Here is a 19,077-nt window from a genome sequence, read left to right on the forward strand (position 1 = left end):
TGGTGATCATCCAACATCCTGAACTCAGAACTAATGCTCTTGTCACTGAATGCAATAAAAACCTAACAGTAATGCTCCAAAATCTAGTAGAAAGCCTTTTCTTCTGGACAGTAGAAACAGTTACTCCAACAAAAGCAGGATAAACTCTAACAGCCTTGATTTCAGAAGAAACGATAAATGAGTATGTGTCCCAGTATAGCGCATGTTGTCTATTGCTTGGTTTAATGTAACAATGTCATGTAATGGTTATATACACACATTTTGAATAAGTGAAATTGATTGGTTTTATTTTTTAATGACAATCAATCAATACCTCCCATACCACAGCTATTCTTTTTGTGATGCAGAGCAATTCGGAGGCCACTCCCCAGTCTGCCTACAGTTGTTGCTAGCCCTTCTGCAGAGAAATTGCACCAAATTGTTTCATGCAAGTGGGTTTTTGTTATAGTCTTTTGATGATGACCAGTGACATGACCTCATCCTGTCAAAAGCAGGTGTCGTTCATGGCAATGTTAAGTGTCAAAACCTACCAGATTCTCTGCAGGTGTGTCTCACCAGACGCAAACCTCTTTGAAAACAAACCTCATTGCAAACAATTCTTATAAAGCACATTTTCTACTGCAGTTGAACCACGACATCTCCCCTCTAAATATGCGGACAAATGACTATGATCAATAGTGGCTGTTTAAACTCCAATACGTTCCACTGCCACAGGCTGGAAATTGCCAAGAAATGGGCTCAGTCGCTTCCTAGTGAGAGACAGAGCGAGAGCGAATGAGCGAGACAAATTTTGAGACAAACAGCCCATCATTTCCCGTTCTAAGTGGGATATTTCCTTATTGTTATTCAGTAGCTGAAGCATCCGGCACAAGCGGATCAAACAGCAACACTAAAAAAATGACAGTTTCCCCAGTGAACCCAACCTCATTTGACCTTGTGCTCTCTTTAACATCACAGTCTGTCCGACATCAAGTGTTTCTTCAACGTCTGTGCCCCTATCCACTGGATCTGTATAAAAGGTACATGCATATTAGAAAACCTTCCTTTGTAGCTTTGCCTTGAGGGTATTCATTTCAAACAAGGATGGCCAAATATAAATTCAGTGTCCAAAGGTTTGTGGATGTCAACAACAATTCAACAACATTGCAGACACAGGTGTTCAAATGCACACAGACGGATGTTAACAGTTTTTGTGCAATTTATATGCAAATTATAGAAATGACTTATAGATCTAGAATTTATAAACAATTTTGAGGGTTATATTTTGTAATATAATCAGTAGTAGCAAACCTGGTAAAACCTGATTTTTGTCTGTCATTTAATTATATGTGCATAAAACTCTAGGTCCTTTGGTGTGAACTACCTTTCTCATCGTTTAGGCTTATAATAGATGGCTTTAATTCTGTTATTCCTTATAGGGAGTTAAATATTTATAGAGGATGCGGCTCTTTGACTGAAGGTCAGTGCTTTAAGTGCTCCAAGCTCCATTCTAGGCCACACGGCCCCACCCAGGACATCACTGCACGCATCCGCAATGAGCTTGGAGGGCATAGAGTGAGTAAAGGTGGAAAAAGTAAATGTCTAATGTCTTTTTATTGCACAAACAGAGGCGTAGCAAGGATATTATCAGCCCTTATGCAAGAAAAATGGCTTTCCCCTAGCCCCCCCAAAAAAGCCCCCCAGTCCTTTCTTTGAGCACTTAGGTACCAAAAGTGCCTACCACTGCAAACTGGGAACACCCCACACAACCTGCCATTTTGGAAATGCTCTGACTCAGCCATCTAGCCATCACAGTTTGTCTCTTGTCAAAGTCATTCAGATTGATACACTCACCCATTTATTTATTTATTTATTTTTTTGTTATTTACTTATCGGCTTTAATGTTTTAATGTACTTTATATTAAATAAACAAAACAGGAAACATCAAAAAGCTATCAAAACATAATATTATGTTTTACTGTAGCTCTCCAGGTTTGCACCAGAGACCACCAGGTGGTAATGTGTTATCTTGTCTTTTCTAAAATGACCAGCAGAGGAGAAAAAAGTGAGAGCAGATGTCCAACATGCATCTGTTTGACCATCTCTGTGCCACCCAGCAAAAGGCTGAGTAACGCTCTTTAACAGCCTGTGATCCTTCCCTATTGACTGAAACAGCACGGCCAGCACAAAGGCCTGAGCTTGAACAATAGCGGGTGTCGTTAGGTGTAGACAAAGGGCAGAGGCTGGACAGCTAACAGACGTTTTTCAGATTCAGCAGCAAGGCTTTTCACTGGCCTATGCTGTTTTCACCTGCCTTTTGGAGAGAAGTTGGTCCATACATAGTATCCCTGCCAAATGCAATTGGCACTAAGTCCCCCAAGAGTTCTGCAGCTTTCTAAAGGATGATTTACTCTGCTCACTTGTCATGAGTTATATATTATATGCACTTAGAAAATGTAGATTAAATATTATGTCATTTTTTATTGTTCTCATTGTTGAGGTAGTCAAAAAACATCATCCATAACAAATTGTTCATTTCTTCTCACTACTCCTTATTTTGCTTCTACAAAAACTACAGAACAAATTCATAAGAAACCACAACAACGCATTACACTGGCAAATTTAGGTGACAAATCATCTCCAAATCCAGGGACATTTTAATGCAAGGTGTAAAAAAGCCTCATAAAGTTACAGTGGCTGTGATTTTTGTTCCACTGCAGTATATTCACATATGACAGCCAATCAAAATCGTCATGTTAATGAGCACATGCATATTAAATGACCCAAGTGTTGTATCTTTTAGTGGGTTAAAATGGAGCTGAGATTAGCTACAGATTCCAAAGAAAAAGAGGAAGTACTGTTTGTAAAGTACATCAATTGTATGACAAAAAAATATGATTATTTGTCAATCAATATCAACACAGTATTTAATACACATTTTGATTACTGTCAAAAACCAGCAGTGAGACAAAACAAAAAGTGAAGGAGAAAGCGTCCAGATACACACACAGCTTCTGAGACTGTATTTGTAGGACTTTTTAAGTAATAGCAGACAATTTCAAAGATTTGCAGATGCAGACTTCTAACTCGAGCATAAACACCAGTGTAAAACAAGCAGGTCGTCTGGCACGGCTCAGCTGCTCATGTTCCTACAGCCAGAGAATCTCCTCTCATCTGTTACTGTCAGCCAGTTCCTCTGGCACTCATGCAAAACACAGCTAATGGCTAATCACATTCACACACTACATCCCCCTGAGGCATGGTTCCAGATCCAGACATCTATGCAGAATTCAAAACATCTGGAGATAAGGCTAACATTTTAATGATGCTCACCAAAATGTTTCAATTAGGGGTTTACATCCACTTTTAATGCCAATTTTGAAAACATGCATAAAAACTGGTTGGAGAAAGAAAATATCACCAAAAAGTGTTACACTTGGATGAGGTGGAAAAGTTTGTTTATAGATAAAGGGCAAATGTGAAAACGGTGATGAGAACATTCATCCTTTTACTGTATTTTCATTTTCCGCTTCAGGAGGTCAGGGTCATTGTGGGTGCAGAGCCTGCCTGGAATCATTTGATGACAGATAAGAATACACCCTGGACAGGGCACCACACACAACCACTCACTTACACCTAGAGGCATTTGAGCATAGCCAATTCACCTACCGTGTGTATTTTTGGGAGGCAAGAAGAAACCCGCGTGGTCACAGAAACTATGCTACTATCAGACCTATTAGCTGCACAGTGTTTCCAGGAGTTCCCTAGGCCATGGAAAAGTGGGACTTCATGGACTTCAGTCCTCATTAAATGGGCCATTGCCTGTTCCATCCCGCCTCTCTGAACTGTTAAGGCCACAGCCGTGTACAGTCTGCTGCCTGCTTGATACTGAGAGCTTTGAGGTTTGAACCCCTCCAATTGTATTCTCCAAGCAAGTTGAGCAAGACCCATCTTGCCCTGTATGGTAGAAGTGTGATATTACTATCAGCGATTAATGCCGAACAGTAGTCAACAGAAACTGCATTTATTTTCAGTCAATAACTACTGCAGTTTGCTTAAAGGAAATGTGACTGAAAAATCAGAACACATTTTTCTTCCGTAATATGAGACATGTCAGAGTGAAACAGAACATGCGAGTTGGGAAATCATTGTGTGCGGCACATGACTGAATCTATCAGGACATGATTGGATCGTGACAAGCAGGTGTTTTAAGACAAATGATGCTGAACACCAGTCTGCAGTCAACCACGGAAGAAGACTCGCCTCCTGCAACATCCCATCGGCATCCGCACTTGGAGGAAGGGGAAAAAATCCAGGTAGAACAGAAAGCTGGAGGGGGATTTTGTCCCAGGAGTTAGACTGTTGTGCCTGTTTTATGCACAAGAATATCTAGATGCGACAAGAATTGTGGCACATTTTATTTTTTCATTTATGTAATTATACTCACTGAAAGAGTTGGATATCTCTGATATTTTCAGTGCCAGATCAAGCTGGTAAACCTGTTCACTTCTACAGAGGATGGCAACAGTTCTGGAAGGCACTGTATAATATCTCATGTATATAATAACTTACGACTATGATTAATGGCTTTTTTTCACTGAACAGTAAACGGTGACTGCAAATAACAAATGTGCTCTGTCTCTAATTATGATAATAAAGAAATAATCCATTCCCTGACATGATTTACAAGAAACCGTTCTGGACTCCTTCCAGTAAACGGCTGCTGCTGTTCCGTTGGAAAAATTTCGAAATTGCTGTTGTTTATTTGTTCGCTGGCTGAAGGTCTATGTGGAGACTGTAATTAAGAGAGCTCCAAATGTGAGCTTTAAAACGCTGTATTGATAAACAGTCAGTATGAGCGTCTGGCCGGGTTAATTGAATATCGACGCATCCACAGTAAACCAGAATCCATTCAGTTCTCCCCCCAAACAGTTGGGTAATGCGAGAGCGACAGGCCTCTTTTAATAAAGCCTTTATCCGGGAACTGTGAGAAAATCCTTCCGCCAAATCGACTTCATCACACGTGAAAGGCAGTGTTTGTTTGTGGCGTGACAGAGTGTGTGAGAAGTCAGTGTATGGAGAGATTTGGACATGTGCTGGGTCAAGTACTCTTCTCATAACCCCCCCTCTGGCAGTCCATGCCCTAGTAAAGCGGCCAAAGCCACAGGATGAGTGATGTCATTTCCTGCGTTGGACTTGATGAAGAACAGGCCTGGGCAATCTAACACTTTCACTCTTTCACTCTTCTGAGGAAATCTTTAACCCTTTCATATGTGAACTGCAAAGATGATATCTTAGATCTGGTCAGTATATCTAATGTTTCTCACTATGAGAATGTTGGTTGTATTAAGGAATTTGATATTATGAAATTGTCCTATTCTATTGGGAGATCTTTTTCATGTTACGTAACACCACTATTTTAGATGTTTCAAGAAATAATTCTTAAAACAAGCAAACTGCCAATAGAAAAGGACCATTTTAACTAAACTTTTTATTCAGACATGATTGTCTGCAAAACTACCATGTTATTCGATATCATTAAGATTTAACACATATGAACATTACAATGCAATTCTTGGCAGGATTTGAATCAATAGAGTTTAATTAAAATTTGTCAATTTTCTGAAATGGACCTTTAAACAAAGTCCACATATTCTGGATAGGGCAGGTCCAGAATGTGGGAAGGCCATTCCAAAAGCTTAGTGTCAGCCTGCTTTATCATTCCAGCCACAGAGCATGATCACGTCTATTACAAGTGTTCTTGAGGTTGAATGCCTCACCTCCACCCCTTAAACATAACTCTGATCACTGTACTCTATTTTTATCTGAGTAAACTTTTTTCAGACGTTTTAAGTATAAGTGGTCAGCTGCAAACTTTAGTCGAGCTTGAAGAGGTCGGGAAGCGCTGGGACTTCTTTCTTGGGTGGCAGCATTAGAGTCTATGATTAGGTAAATCTCACCTGAATGTAGACAGTGTCACTTGTGCTTCAGTGGTTCTTGGGTTGTTCCTGACCCAACCAAACGAATTTCATTTTGCCTCCTGAGGGTGACAGTGTGGGTTGTCTTACAGAATTCCTCACTTGTGCAATTCTATGATCATGATGATGATTTTTGCAAGCACAGAGAAGCAACCAGCTGTAGTAAATCACTACTAACAGAAAATTAAGAGGCCTTATAATACAATTTTGTATTTTCAGCACCACTGAACTCAAGTGGGTGTATATATATATATATATATATATATATATATATATATATATATTAGAACCCTGCCAAAATAAAACACTTTTCTTTCTATTTTAGATGTCTGTTGCACACTCATTCTGCTTCCCAAACTGATCAACAGTTCAAAGAAATCATTAGAAGCCCAATATTGCCACTGACCTTCAATGTCAGTCAATGATGGGTGTACATATTTCTAACCACAACTTTACTTTAGCATGATGTGAATTTGATGAAAAGCTTTTGTCATACTTGAGATCTTATTATGCACCCATTGTATGTTTGCTACATTTCTCATTTTGATATCAGAACAAACATAAAAAAGCTCAAAACTCATACCAAATGTAAATTGACTGTGAATGTAATTCAATATGTAACTACCTAAATAATCATGCAACATTGCAAACATACTTCAATACTACAGAAACATACAGAGACCAACTTAAATGCTGGATTCGGTGTGTGATAGTTGGGACATTTCTAGAACATTCTTCCCAAATCATAGTTGATCATTGGGCTTGTTTTGGATTGAATTTTGTTCAGTCCAAAACAAGCCCAATGATCAACTATGATTTGGGAAGAATGTTCTAGAAATGTCCCAACTGTCAGCTTTGGAATGTTGGGTTTTGCTGGTTGTTTGCTTGACTGAGATGAGATTAAGACAAATGAGATGAAGGTCTGTCGCAGTAAAACAGATTAGATGTAAAAAAAAACAGACAAGCTTTGAAATGGCCTTGATTTCAAACTAGCTTTATCTAGATTAGCTACAAGTCCAGGTAGTGTTTTGTTCTTTTTAGAGATAAAGAACTGTAGTTCACACAAAATCTGAAGAACTATCCAGTGTATAAAATCCATCATCTTACTTACAAATGACTAAATGCACCTTATGCATCGTCCAATATGATCAGACTGCACATGAGTTAAATTATTGGGCTCATAAAACTTTAATAAAACATAAAAATGTTATTTTGGAAAAAATTATTTACCTAATTAACAATTAGTCTGATATAGTATGTAGATCATTTTACTCTTAAATGCATATAAACTGTTTATCACATTTCTACTGAAATCAACAGTATTAATACAGAGTTTGTTCCTCCTTTGCTGCAGCAACAGCCTTTACTTTTCTTGCAAAGCTTTCCACTAGATTGCTATGAGAGTTCAGCTAAAAGAGCATTAATGAGGTCAGGTACAGATGTTGAATGATTAGTTCTCAACTCAGGGGTATTGGAGTTCCATTACTCCAGAGAATACAGTTCCACTGCTCCATAGCCCAAAGCTGGGGGGCCTCATGCCACACAAATCGACACTTTACATTGATTATACAAGCTGTGTGCAGCCTGTGTCAGCAATAGGTGCACCTTCAAGTGGCTGAATTTAATTCTAATTACAGTCAGTAACTATGTTACAGTCAGGACATATTTTGGCCTGCAGAAGATTACCCCAACCATTGTAACCATGGTAAAGTTATGAGCAATGTTCCATTCCCGGTTACTCTTGTAATAAGGCATAATACAGGGTAGCTAATCAGAACAGACGTAATATACATATATTAGGGGTGTGCGATATGTATTGGCTACAATATCTTATTTGGTGTTTTAACCACGTGTGAGCAGACATTATCGAGTATGTCACTCACTTTGGGGAAACCACTAAAAAACATGCCTTTAGAGTTCACATATTCACTGCTCCCGTTTGCCTAAAAGGATAGACTACTGCGCATGTGCACAGAGTGCATGCAGCGCACTAGCATAGCCTACGACTTCACTGCAACATAAGCTAGACGAGTGAACAAACTGCGCTTGGAGACAAAACAAGCACCAACTGTGAGCAGGCAGCATGTACCGCCTGCCACCAGCAGTGGGCCCAGCCAGCAAAGTAGGAAAGCTGGTGGGGTTGGAGCAAAGAACTCCAAGCCCCAGAATTCCCAGCGGTAATCAACGCTGAACGGACCCACCTGTGTGGCACGGTATAAATACACCCAGCCAAACACACTTCCCTGTCGCACCTTTGTAGATGTTGTGAAGTTGTGAAAAGAAAAGTTCACAGCTCACAGCTCACAGCTGTGGTGGCACACTGGGCTCCCATTACCAGGGTTGGGAGTTCAAGCCCAACAGTCACCAAGCACACACCACAAGAGGAGTAGTTTCATTTACTCATAATAAAACTGCACTTGAGTCCAAACCCCACACCACACCGTAACACCAACATCCTGACCCCTGTATACTTCTATAAAAAACAGTGCAGTCATGTAATTTACAGTTTAAGTGAAATAGATCTTAAATTAGTTTAAATCAAAAAGATGTTTAAACATACATAAAGTAAAAAGATAAAACTTAAAACCTTTGAAAATGGCAATAAATGACATGAAATATGAATATAATGTCATAGAAATATAGTACATTCATATTAAATTACAATTTAAAGTGAAAAAGATACAAGTTTGTCAGTTGCACTCCCAGTTATTTTTGTATTATTTTTACTTGAATGCCTCAGTTTTAAGTAAATAAATAAGTAAAACAAGCCAGCACAAGCTAGTTATCAGAGGGATCCCAGAAAATATTGAGATATATATTTTTTTTCAATATCACAAACCCACTGCTACCTATTAACTATCTGTTGTATCTGGTTTCGTAATTTTTATCATTAATGTTTAAATAGTTCTGACCAGAGGAGGATGGGTCCCCCTTGTGATTCTTGGTTCCTCCCAAGGTTTTTTCCTCCAGCTCTGAGGGAGTTTTTCCTTGCCACTGTCGCCGTTGGCTTGCTCACTAGGGGTCTTTGATCCTTCATGTCTTACGTTATTTCTTCTTTTTGTCTTTTATTAATTATTAAATATGTAAAGCAACTTTGTGACAACAACAGTTGTAAAAAGCGCTCTACAAATAAATCAAATAAAGTGAAAGGGAAAGGACACGCCCCCCTTAATGCCACCTGGAGACATTTGTGATATCACTGCCATCAAGCAAGCATGTGATTCAGCTTCTCACACTGCATCTATGGTAGTACTACAGAGGTTTTTCTGAATTATGCACTGTGTATAACAGATTGAACTGGCAACGCACATTCACCCTCATTGAAGATTTTGATTGTTTTGCTCAACTGTCAAAAATGCAGTAGTAAAACACAATCTATGAAAAACACAGACTACCCTGGAATTCCCTTATGCAAGCCTTTTCATATCATATCTGTGGTTACTTCTGAGAGGGACTGATGGCATTCAGCACTGCTGTTTGAGGAGAAGATAAAAACGAGTTTTCTGAAATTGTTTTTGCTGTTCAGCTTATCAAAGGCTGTTTTTAAAGTGCCAAGAATTCCACTGTTAAAATAGCCTCTCCACCACAAACTGAGGGAGGCCCATTTCTAGTGTCTGCAGAAAAGAAAACCTCATTTATCAAGTAAAACAAAACACAAAGACTACACACTGAGTGGATTGGCAGTGCGATGCTTAAACTAAGTGCATGTAATATCACAGCAGAAATGACATGTGTTTGTATGTGTGTTTGAGACAGAGAGAGATTGTGTTTTTTGTGGGGCCCAAATCCCTTGAGGATGATGAAAACATTAACATTTTGTTGTGGGCACTGCTGTGCTCCAAATAGCTTTCACTTTACAATATCATATGAAAGAGGCTTGATCGTTTGGTTGCTGTGATTGAGGTTAATAAAATTAAATTTTGAGTTGAACCACTTTTTGGGGATTTTTTCCCTAATTGTCTTCCCCAATTTAGTCATTTCCAACTCCTACCCTCTAGCTTGGAATACCATTACACAATGCTTCCAGTACTGGGACAGTAAATGCTGGCATATGTTGTTGTACTACTGCAAATGCAACACTATTGGACAGCTGAACATCTTTGGAGGACAACACTAACAGATGCCTGCACTGGCTAACATTGCACTGAGCAAATGTTATCCATCTTACTCAACCAGCAAGTGAGACCAATTGTGCTCTCCGGGACTCGACCCAGTGACCACTTGATGATCGACCTATTGCCAATCATTGAATCATTGAAAACCCCCTATTTTTAAGGTGTAGAATTGTTTTCGGTCAAGATCTTACTGGTCATAATGTCACTTGGCATAATGTTCAATACAGTCAACCAACATTCCTGTAAAATGAAATGTAATGCCACCTCCTGCTGTTCTGTATATAGATATGAGACCACCCACTGGCTGTCCCCACTCAACTGCTATGCAGTTACTGACACTTTTCAATTTGTTTATGCTTTCCCCTAATAACAGCTTGGACACGAAGTTCGGGACAACCATTGCTGACACAGGTGTTCTGTTGAGCGCACACACAGCAATCGTCACAGAAAATAACTGTCAAAAGAACAAGGTGCTCTGGCACAGCCATATACGAGCCTAAGGTTGCTATCCCCAAAGCCGGCCTGTGGCACAGTGAAACTCTGTTCTCTGGAGCAGCATTCAATACTTTTGGGATGGGTTGCCATCTGTGATCTAAGACTAATCATCCAACATCAGTACTTGTTCTCTCTAATGCTCTAATAATTGAATGCAAACAAATCCTCACAGTAATGTTCAGACATGTAGCCTAAAGCTTTCCCAGAAAAGTAGAGGATGTTCCTAATAGCTATGGTTTTGGAGGACACATTGGATGAGCAGGTGTCTACAAACCTTTGGACATATAATACATACAGCACTTAGCAAAAGCCAAACACCACCCTTCAATTTCATCAGTTGCATCAGGTGTGCTTGAGATAAAAACACATCAAATACCTGGACTAGCTGGGGGTTTGTTGACTGTGATGTTTACATTTTAGAAAGTTAAAGGAACACTGGCTTCACTACCTGGATGTGACAGAAAGAGAAAGCTATCACTGGCTGCCATCAGATTCCTTATTCCAAATGATCAAATGCTGATGGCAAAATACTGTTTATTGGATTGGGACAGTTCTGATGGTCTAGCAGGTCTTAAGGTCTTTTTAGCTCAAGTTTCTGTTGTTTTTTTACTTTGTTTACTTCTGTTGTCTTTTTGACTTTGGAAACTGTATATATGAAGGGTGGTCTCCGAATTTTGCACAGTACAAAGATGCTAACATGGTCAACATAGTTTTTTTTTTTTCCAAAACAAACCAATAAAACAAAGAAGGCCAATTGCAAATCTTCAGCCTGTCTAGAGCTGCAGTGGTTAGTCAATAAAGTTGATTAGTTGTGGCTTTTATTAATGCATTTCGTCATAAAAACATCAAGGAAGAAATTATCACACAGATTAAACTACGGATGATGTCTGCAAAGACAGCATAATCAAAAAATGTTAAATAGTCTGATGAGTTTTTTTATCAAATATATTATAAATGTATTATATATAATCTATAATAATATATTGTAGCCACACTATATCCTGAACTTAGCTGCAGATTGCAATTTTGGAACAGAATGGTAAAGGTTAAACAATCAACCCAACTGAACACACAGTTCATTCCTCTGCATTGCCATGGCAATATGGGAACTCATCACACAAGCAACAGAGAAAACAAACCTATTTTTGAGATTAATGAGAAACACTGTTATAAAGTAGCCGATGTCTTCAATAAATACAGGCCTAACTGTTCCTGGCTTCATAGGTTCTTAGACTTATCATTTGAAATACTTTGCAATAAATAATGAGTACAAAAACCTCATTATAAACTTGTGAAACAATGTCTATGGGTACACTAGAGGCTTCTAAATGGCCTGCTTATACACTCCATGCCCACTTTATTAAAGCCTCTCCCTTGTACCTGCACCTTGCTGCTGTACAGTTAGAGACTGTATCCCATCTGTTGTTGTACAATTGGTCATAGCCATCCTCTAGACAATATTCTTTCCAGCAGACATAGCCTCACCTTCAGCCTTGTCTGGCTGGCAAAGGCAATTTTAGTCATCAGTTATTATATTGATATTGCCTTTAAGAACCTACAGTGGAAGCCAAAATTTGGACACCCTTTGGTCAGAATGTGAATAGCTAAGCAAGTAAGAGATCACTGGATTTCAATAAGGCATGTTAAAGAGAACACATTTCTTCAAACATAAAACCATACTTTAATTCCATCTTCAACAACAAACAAGACAAAGAGGTTGATGCAATATTATGAGCACCCTGCATGGTCAGTGCTTAACACTCGCTTAAGCAAGCATCACAGGTCTGTCCGTTTTAGTTTGGGGCACTCGTTTAGGCTTCAGTTCTATAAGAATCTTGGGCCACTGCATACGGGAAACACCCCAGCAGAACTGCCCGTTTGGAGATGATCTAACCCAGTCGTCTAGCCATAACAATTTGGGTCTTTGGTAAAATCACTCAGATCTTTATGCTTGCTCATTTTTTCTGCTTCCAAAGCTTCAACTTCAAGAACTGACTGTTCACTGGCTGCCTAATAAATCCCACCCCTTGACAAACGCCATTGTAAAGAGATTGTTTTTTCTTACAGCATTTTCATACAGCAAGAAATCAAGAGTAGAACAAATAGTATAAATATATTTTACCATTAAAAGGTTAACTAAATATTTAACAAGTCATAAAATCACACAATCAGAAACACAGTGTACAAGTGTGACTCCTAACAACCAGTAAACAATATCGACCAGCCAATAAAGCACTGAATGGGACTCCACAGGCCAGACCAGGCAACTCCAACTGAACAACAGATTAAGCCAACGTGAACGAAAAAAAGGCTTTTGCAGAGTGAGATAACAGCAGGCACTTGGCTTCAGATAAGAGTTTTTCCCTTTAGAGAAGCTTCCACTCTGTTCCTAAGTCCAGCCATGGCCTGCACAACCCACAAACCCATCTTAGATAGCACTAATATCCCCACATACTGACACGGGCCTCCGCACTCTGATAACACACTCACACAGACGTGCACTGTTGCAGGCTCTGATGCCGTGGGCTTCGATGAGGATTATGATAAGGTAGAGCACCTGCAGGCTTTTGACAGGAAAGTTTCTTCTCTCCTACAAACCTGTTGGCACTCTGAAGCACCTTTGTCATCACTTGTTAGATCTAGCCTCAAAAGGCTAACAGCATGCAATCTGGTTAGCTTATTATCTCAGAACCCTCTCTTTCTCTCTGTAAAATCCAGCTACATCCACAGTGATTCCACAACACAATAATGGAGTCCTTGCCACACACTTCCTGGCACTACTGGGACAAGTACTCCGTTAATTTGTACTCTGTACAGGTGGGCGAAATGCTAAAAAAAAAATTTCATTTTCATGATACACAATATGTATTACAATATTTTGACAAACTGGCACTAGTTGCAATGATTTACTGTACAATTGTCAACCTTTACCTCACTACACCCAAAAAAACAGGAATAATTACACTCTCTGCAATGTAACATGCAATTAGTAAAAAAAAAATATTTTGTATCATGATAACAAAAAATATCAAAATGATTGAATATTGTCATATTACTCACCTCTAAATTAAAATTATTGTTAAAAGCCAAGAAAATGTTTAAGCTTTTTTAGGTCCAAAAGACACTAGAAATAAACTACCAGACTTAATGTTAGACTTGGCTGATGCTTCCATTATTCCTGTTCTAGCAGCTAAAAATCGTTCTAGATCTATCATTTGAGCATTGAACATATAGCTAATATTAGTAGGACAGCCTTTTTGCAGCTTAGGAACATTGCCAAACTAAGTAACTCCTTATCTCTAGAGGATGCAGAAAAGCTGGTACACCTCGCTTTTATTACCTCAAGGCTGGATTACTGTAATGCACTTTTGTCAGGTTGTTCCAGCAGGAACCTCAATAAACTTCAATTAGTTCAAAATGCTGCAGCCAGGATCCTTACTAAAACTAGAAAATTTGACCATATCAGTCCAGTTCTATCAGCACTTCATTGGCTCAAAGTTAAATTCCGTATTGACTACAAAATTCTTGTATTAACATACAAAGCCCTACATGGCCTCGCTCCTGAGTACCTGAGAGATCTTATTACATATTATGAACCATCAAGAACACTTAGATCTCAGGGTGCTGGCTTTTTAGTAGTTCCCAAAATTCAGAAGGCCTCAGCAGGGGGAAGAGCCTTTTCCTATAAAGTCCCCCAACTCTGGAATAACCTTCCAGATAATGTTCAAAACTCAGACACAGTCTCAATCTTTAAATACAGGCTGAAAACTCATTTGTTTAGTATAGCTTTTGGTAATTAATGTTTCCCCTTAGGTAAAAGCTGTAGGTCCAGGGGTTAGTGGACACAGGGAATTGCAGTATACTGCGATGCTGGACCTGTCGTTTTGCTGCTTGCATGCGATCACTCAGGTTTGTGGACGGTGGAGCAGATGGACGCTAGCGTTTCAGGGGGCTCTCGTGTCTGTGCTACCTTCTGGCTCTCTCCTTTTAATTAGGCTGTTATAGTCAGAACTGCCGGCGTCGTCAGACACACTCTGATACTGCAACATTCTCTGCTTTCTATAAATCCATTCAGAACTAACTGTCTCTTTACCTTCTCCGAGTAAATGGTCACCCAGCCCGACCTGCTGGAAGACTGCCCACTGAGGTCCCCTCTACCTGCGTCAGACCAGCTGCCACCTACCAGTCCTTCACTCTATCTCGAATTCTAAATGAAATAAAAAAAAATTACTTTCAATCTGAGGAAAGGACTTGAGGACCACTGAGCAATAGTCCAGTCACTCTTTTTTTGTGTCCAACCACTGACTTATACACAATAATTGACTTCTATAGTTGCTAGAGTTTATCTTCATGGTGTATTTGTAGCCAGGAATACTGATTAACTGACTGGACCTTCCAGACATGTCTTTTATTACAATCACTTGAGACACATTCACTGCACTCAGGTAATCTCCATTTCACTAATTGTAAGAGTAGCACCAAATGCCCGGACCTCTTTTGAATTAGGTCAGTCACCTTTAAGGGGTGAATATTTATGCAATCTGACTATGTAAAATAATATAGATATACACATGTGGACAAAATTGCTGGTAACCCTTGGCTAATGAAAGAAAAACCCACAATGGTTACAGAAATAACTTGAATCTGACAAAAGTAATAATACATAAAAATTGTATGAAAATGAACAAATGAAAATCTGACATTGATTCTGAACCATGCTTCAACAGAATCATTTAAAAAAATAAACTCATGAAACAGGCCTGGACAAAAATGATGGTACCCCTGAAAATAATGTGACGAAAGGGACATACTAAATCAAGGTGTGTCCACAAATTAGCATCACAGGTGTCTACAATCTTGTAATCAGTCAGTGGGCTTATATAGGGCTACAGGTAGTCACTGTGCTGTTTGGTGACATGGTGTGTACCACACTCAACATGGACCAGAGGAAGCGAAGGAAAGAGTTGTCTCAGGAGATTAGGAAAAAAATTATAGACAAGCATGTTAAAAGTAAAGGTTATAAGATTATCTCCAAACAGCTTGATGTTCTTGTGACTACAGTAGCATATATTCAGAAATTTAAGATCCATGGGACTATAGCCAACCTCCCTGGACGTGGCTGCAGGAGAAAAATTGATGACAAATTAAAGAGACGGATAATATGAATGGTAACAAAAGAGCCCAGAAAAAACTTCTAAAGAGATTAAAGGTGAACTTCAAGCTCAAGGAACATCAGTGTCAGATCGCACCATGCGTCGCTGTTTGAGCCAAAGTGAACTTCATGGGAGACGACCAAGGACGACACCATTGTTGAAAACAAGACAGACTAAAATTTGCCAAACTACATGTTGACAAGCCCCAAAGCTTCTGGGATAATGTCCTATGGACAGATAGAACTTTTTGCCAAGACACATCAGCTCTATGTTCACAGACTTTAAATTAAGCATATCAAGAAAAGAACACTGTCCCTACTGTGATACATGGAGGAGCCTCTGTTATGTTCTGGGGCTGCTTTGCTGCATCTGACACAGGGTGTCTTGAATCTGTGCAGGGTACAATGAAATCTCAATCCTATCAAGGGATTCTAGAGAGAAATGTGCTGCCCAGTGTCAGAAAGCTTGGTATCAGTGGCAGGTCATGGGTCTTGCAACAGGATAATGAATACAAAACACCCAAGAATGGCTAAGAGGAAAACATTGGTCTATTCTGAAGTGGCCTTCTATGAGCCCTGACCTAAATCCAATTGAGTATCTTTGGAAGAAGCTGAAAAATGTCATCTGGAAAAGGCAGCTTCAAACCTGAGACAACTGGAGCAGTTTGCTCATGAGGAATGGGCCAAAATACCTGCTGAGAGGTGCAGAAGTCTCTTTGACAATTACAGGAATCGTTTGATTGCCTCAAAAGGTTTTGCAACAAAATATTTAGTTGAGGGTACAACAATTTTTGTCCAGGCCTGTTTCATGAGTTTATTTTTTTAAATAATTCTGTTGAAGCATGGTTCAAAATCAATGTCAGATTTTTATTTGTTCATTTCCATAGAATTTCTATTTATTATTACTTTTGTCAGATTCAAATTATTTCTCTGACCATTGTGAGTTTTTCTTCCATTAACCATGGGGTACCAACACTTTTGTCCATGTGTGTATATCCTGAGTCATTCATGTACTCATGAAACCACCACTACATATTAAATCCACATTGCAGCTTAACATTCAATTGCAAAAACCCTGTTTTTTGCTTTAGAAGGTCTGATAATTGCTCGGCCTCTACCGGTCATTAATGAACAAAGCAAATGTAGAGATATCATTCTCCAGGCTCTTTGCATTATGTTTCTGCCCAAAGCCAAATGCTGAAGCAAGTAGCGTGGCGTATAAATGGTTTGCGGTAATTGTCCAGGAGCATTGAGGCAGCAGCCATGCGGCCGGCTCTTGTGTGATATGAGATGCAGATGACAGGTGGGGTATAATGGGATGGTTGCTGGCTAAGGGGGTCTGAAGTACTGCAGTATTATCATCTTTTTGTCAGGTCCACACGGGAACACGCAGCTATTACTGCCACTGACGGGCGTAATTGGCCTCTTGTGATAGAGAGGCTGGACACCGCACTCGAGTTAGTCTGATTAGGTTTAGGTCCACAGTGCCACAAAAGTTTCTGAGAAAAAAAAAGATATTAGACAGAAAAAGAGGCAACAGGGCCGTCGCATTTCAACAGGTGGGTCATCATGAAACAGATCTGAACAAATCTGCTTCATTGAAAGTGAAGGCTCTGTATGAAATTAATTCATGCAGTTTTGGTCTTAACCCAAATGGAGTCAATTAGTTAAGACGTGTCTGGTGTTTAAAGTGATTTTTGCCATCTGTGTGACAAATATGATAAAATAATTAAATAAGTCCTCAAGTGGTCCAGCAGACTAAGGTGCTATCACTATGATCAGAGGATCACTGGTTCAAATCCAGATCATGCTGCTAGCCATCGGCAGCTGAGGCCCCAAGAGAGCACATTAGACTTAATGTGGGACACCTATGCTTTATTTAGTGTATAATACACCTCAATCCTCAAATACGAATCCACAAATAAATGAATGTCAATAAAACTATGGGTTAACACAAGCTGTAATGGCCTGTAATTAAGAGATATTTTAACCATTTTCCACAATACTAATGTATTATTTTAAAAATTCCATGATAATTATTGAAAATCTGCACTAGCTTCACATTTTCTTTTGCCAAATAAGCAATCCAATCAAAATCATACTTGTTAGCTACATTAGCCTGAAGAAAATTTGTACATTTTTGGCCGAACCTTCACTTTACCAGAGTGCACATCATAACAGAGAGAAATGTACTATTGCAGTATTGTACTATGTCCTAATTGCTGCGGCACAATGATCCTTTTTCAATCATCCTTCTCAGGATAAACCGTTCCATTGGTAGGCCATTTACTAGGCTAATACTTAACCTAACAGTGTGTGTGTTGGGGGGGAGGGGGAGCAATGAATTGAATCACTGAAGGTAAAGGTACACTGAGAAAAGAACCACATAATATTAATTTTGCACACATTCATTAATGAATTTACAAGTTCATAACCTGATGCTTATTTTTGGGTTCTCCATGCAAAATATTACTGAATTACTACTGAAATACTTCAATGGCCCAGAAAAATTACATTTCAATATTAATTCCTAAAGCTTTTAACGCAATACATTCAATATCTTCGGCACACTACTTGTGGGACAGTGCTTGTGGGAGATATATAGGTAAATCAAGTGAACTAACAAAAGCAATTGCAAAGGAGAATACTCAGTGAACCTCCACAACAAGAATCCAAGCTGTATGAACAAGCAAGATTTCAAACAAAAGGCTACAGGCACAGGTATTGGAATTATTCACAGTATATATGCAGCCACTGTTGCTCTCACAGAACACTGGTCATGAATAAAATCATTCTGCCAAAGCTTATTAAAAATAAGTATAAATTCTCAACAGGAAACAAACTGAAGTAAGTACATTTTTAATCAAATATTAGAACACAATTTCTGTCAAACACAACATATAAAATGTTTGTATACATTCCACATCGGAAGAAAATAAACAACAATTGTGCCTTAAAATGTGTGTAACGTATTCAGTTTGGAAAATGAACAAAATATTTTATTTGACCAGGGGTGTCCAGACCTTTGCATGCAACTGTATATATATATATATATACACACACACAAATCTGGTGGTCAAAGTGAGATTTTGTCTATTCCAAAAGGAGAAGCAGAGCATAGAGCATCCAGATGATGGCAATGGTGCAAAGCCTGGCAGATGTATGCTGGCCACACATATACACACAAACACACAGACACACAAATCAATGGCACCCAAACAGCCAAATCTCAGCATTGCATTAAAAGGTTGAAGCCATGCATGAGGGTCCAGAAAGGAAGAGAACGCTCCAAAAACTCAAAACTGTCAATTGATGAAGCTTTTGATAAGAGTTAATAAACTACAACCAAAAGGCCTGA

At 39.1% G+C, this 19,077-nt stretch overlaps 1 protein-coding gene across 2 annotated transcripts in view; it reads right to left on the reverse strand.

Annotated features, from left to right (window-relative positions):
* LOC140542678 (kazrin-like) overlaps window positions 1-19,077 on the reverse strand; it is a 264,173-nt gene that overhangs the window by 124,217 nt on the left and 120,879 nt on the right. The gene's annotated exons all lie outside the window — the stretch shown is intronic.

Source organism: Salminus brasiliensis, chromosome 21, assembly GCF_030463535.1.
Source record: "Salminus brasiliensis chromosome 21, fSalBra1.hap2, whole genome shotgun sequence".
Taxonomy (NCBI): Eukaryota; Metazoa; Chordata; class Actinopteri; order Characiformes; family Bryconidae; genus Salminus; species Salminus brasiliensis.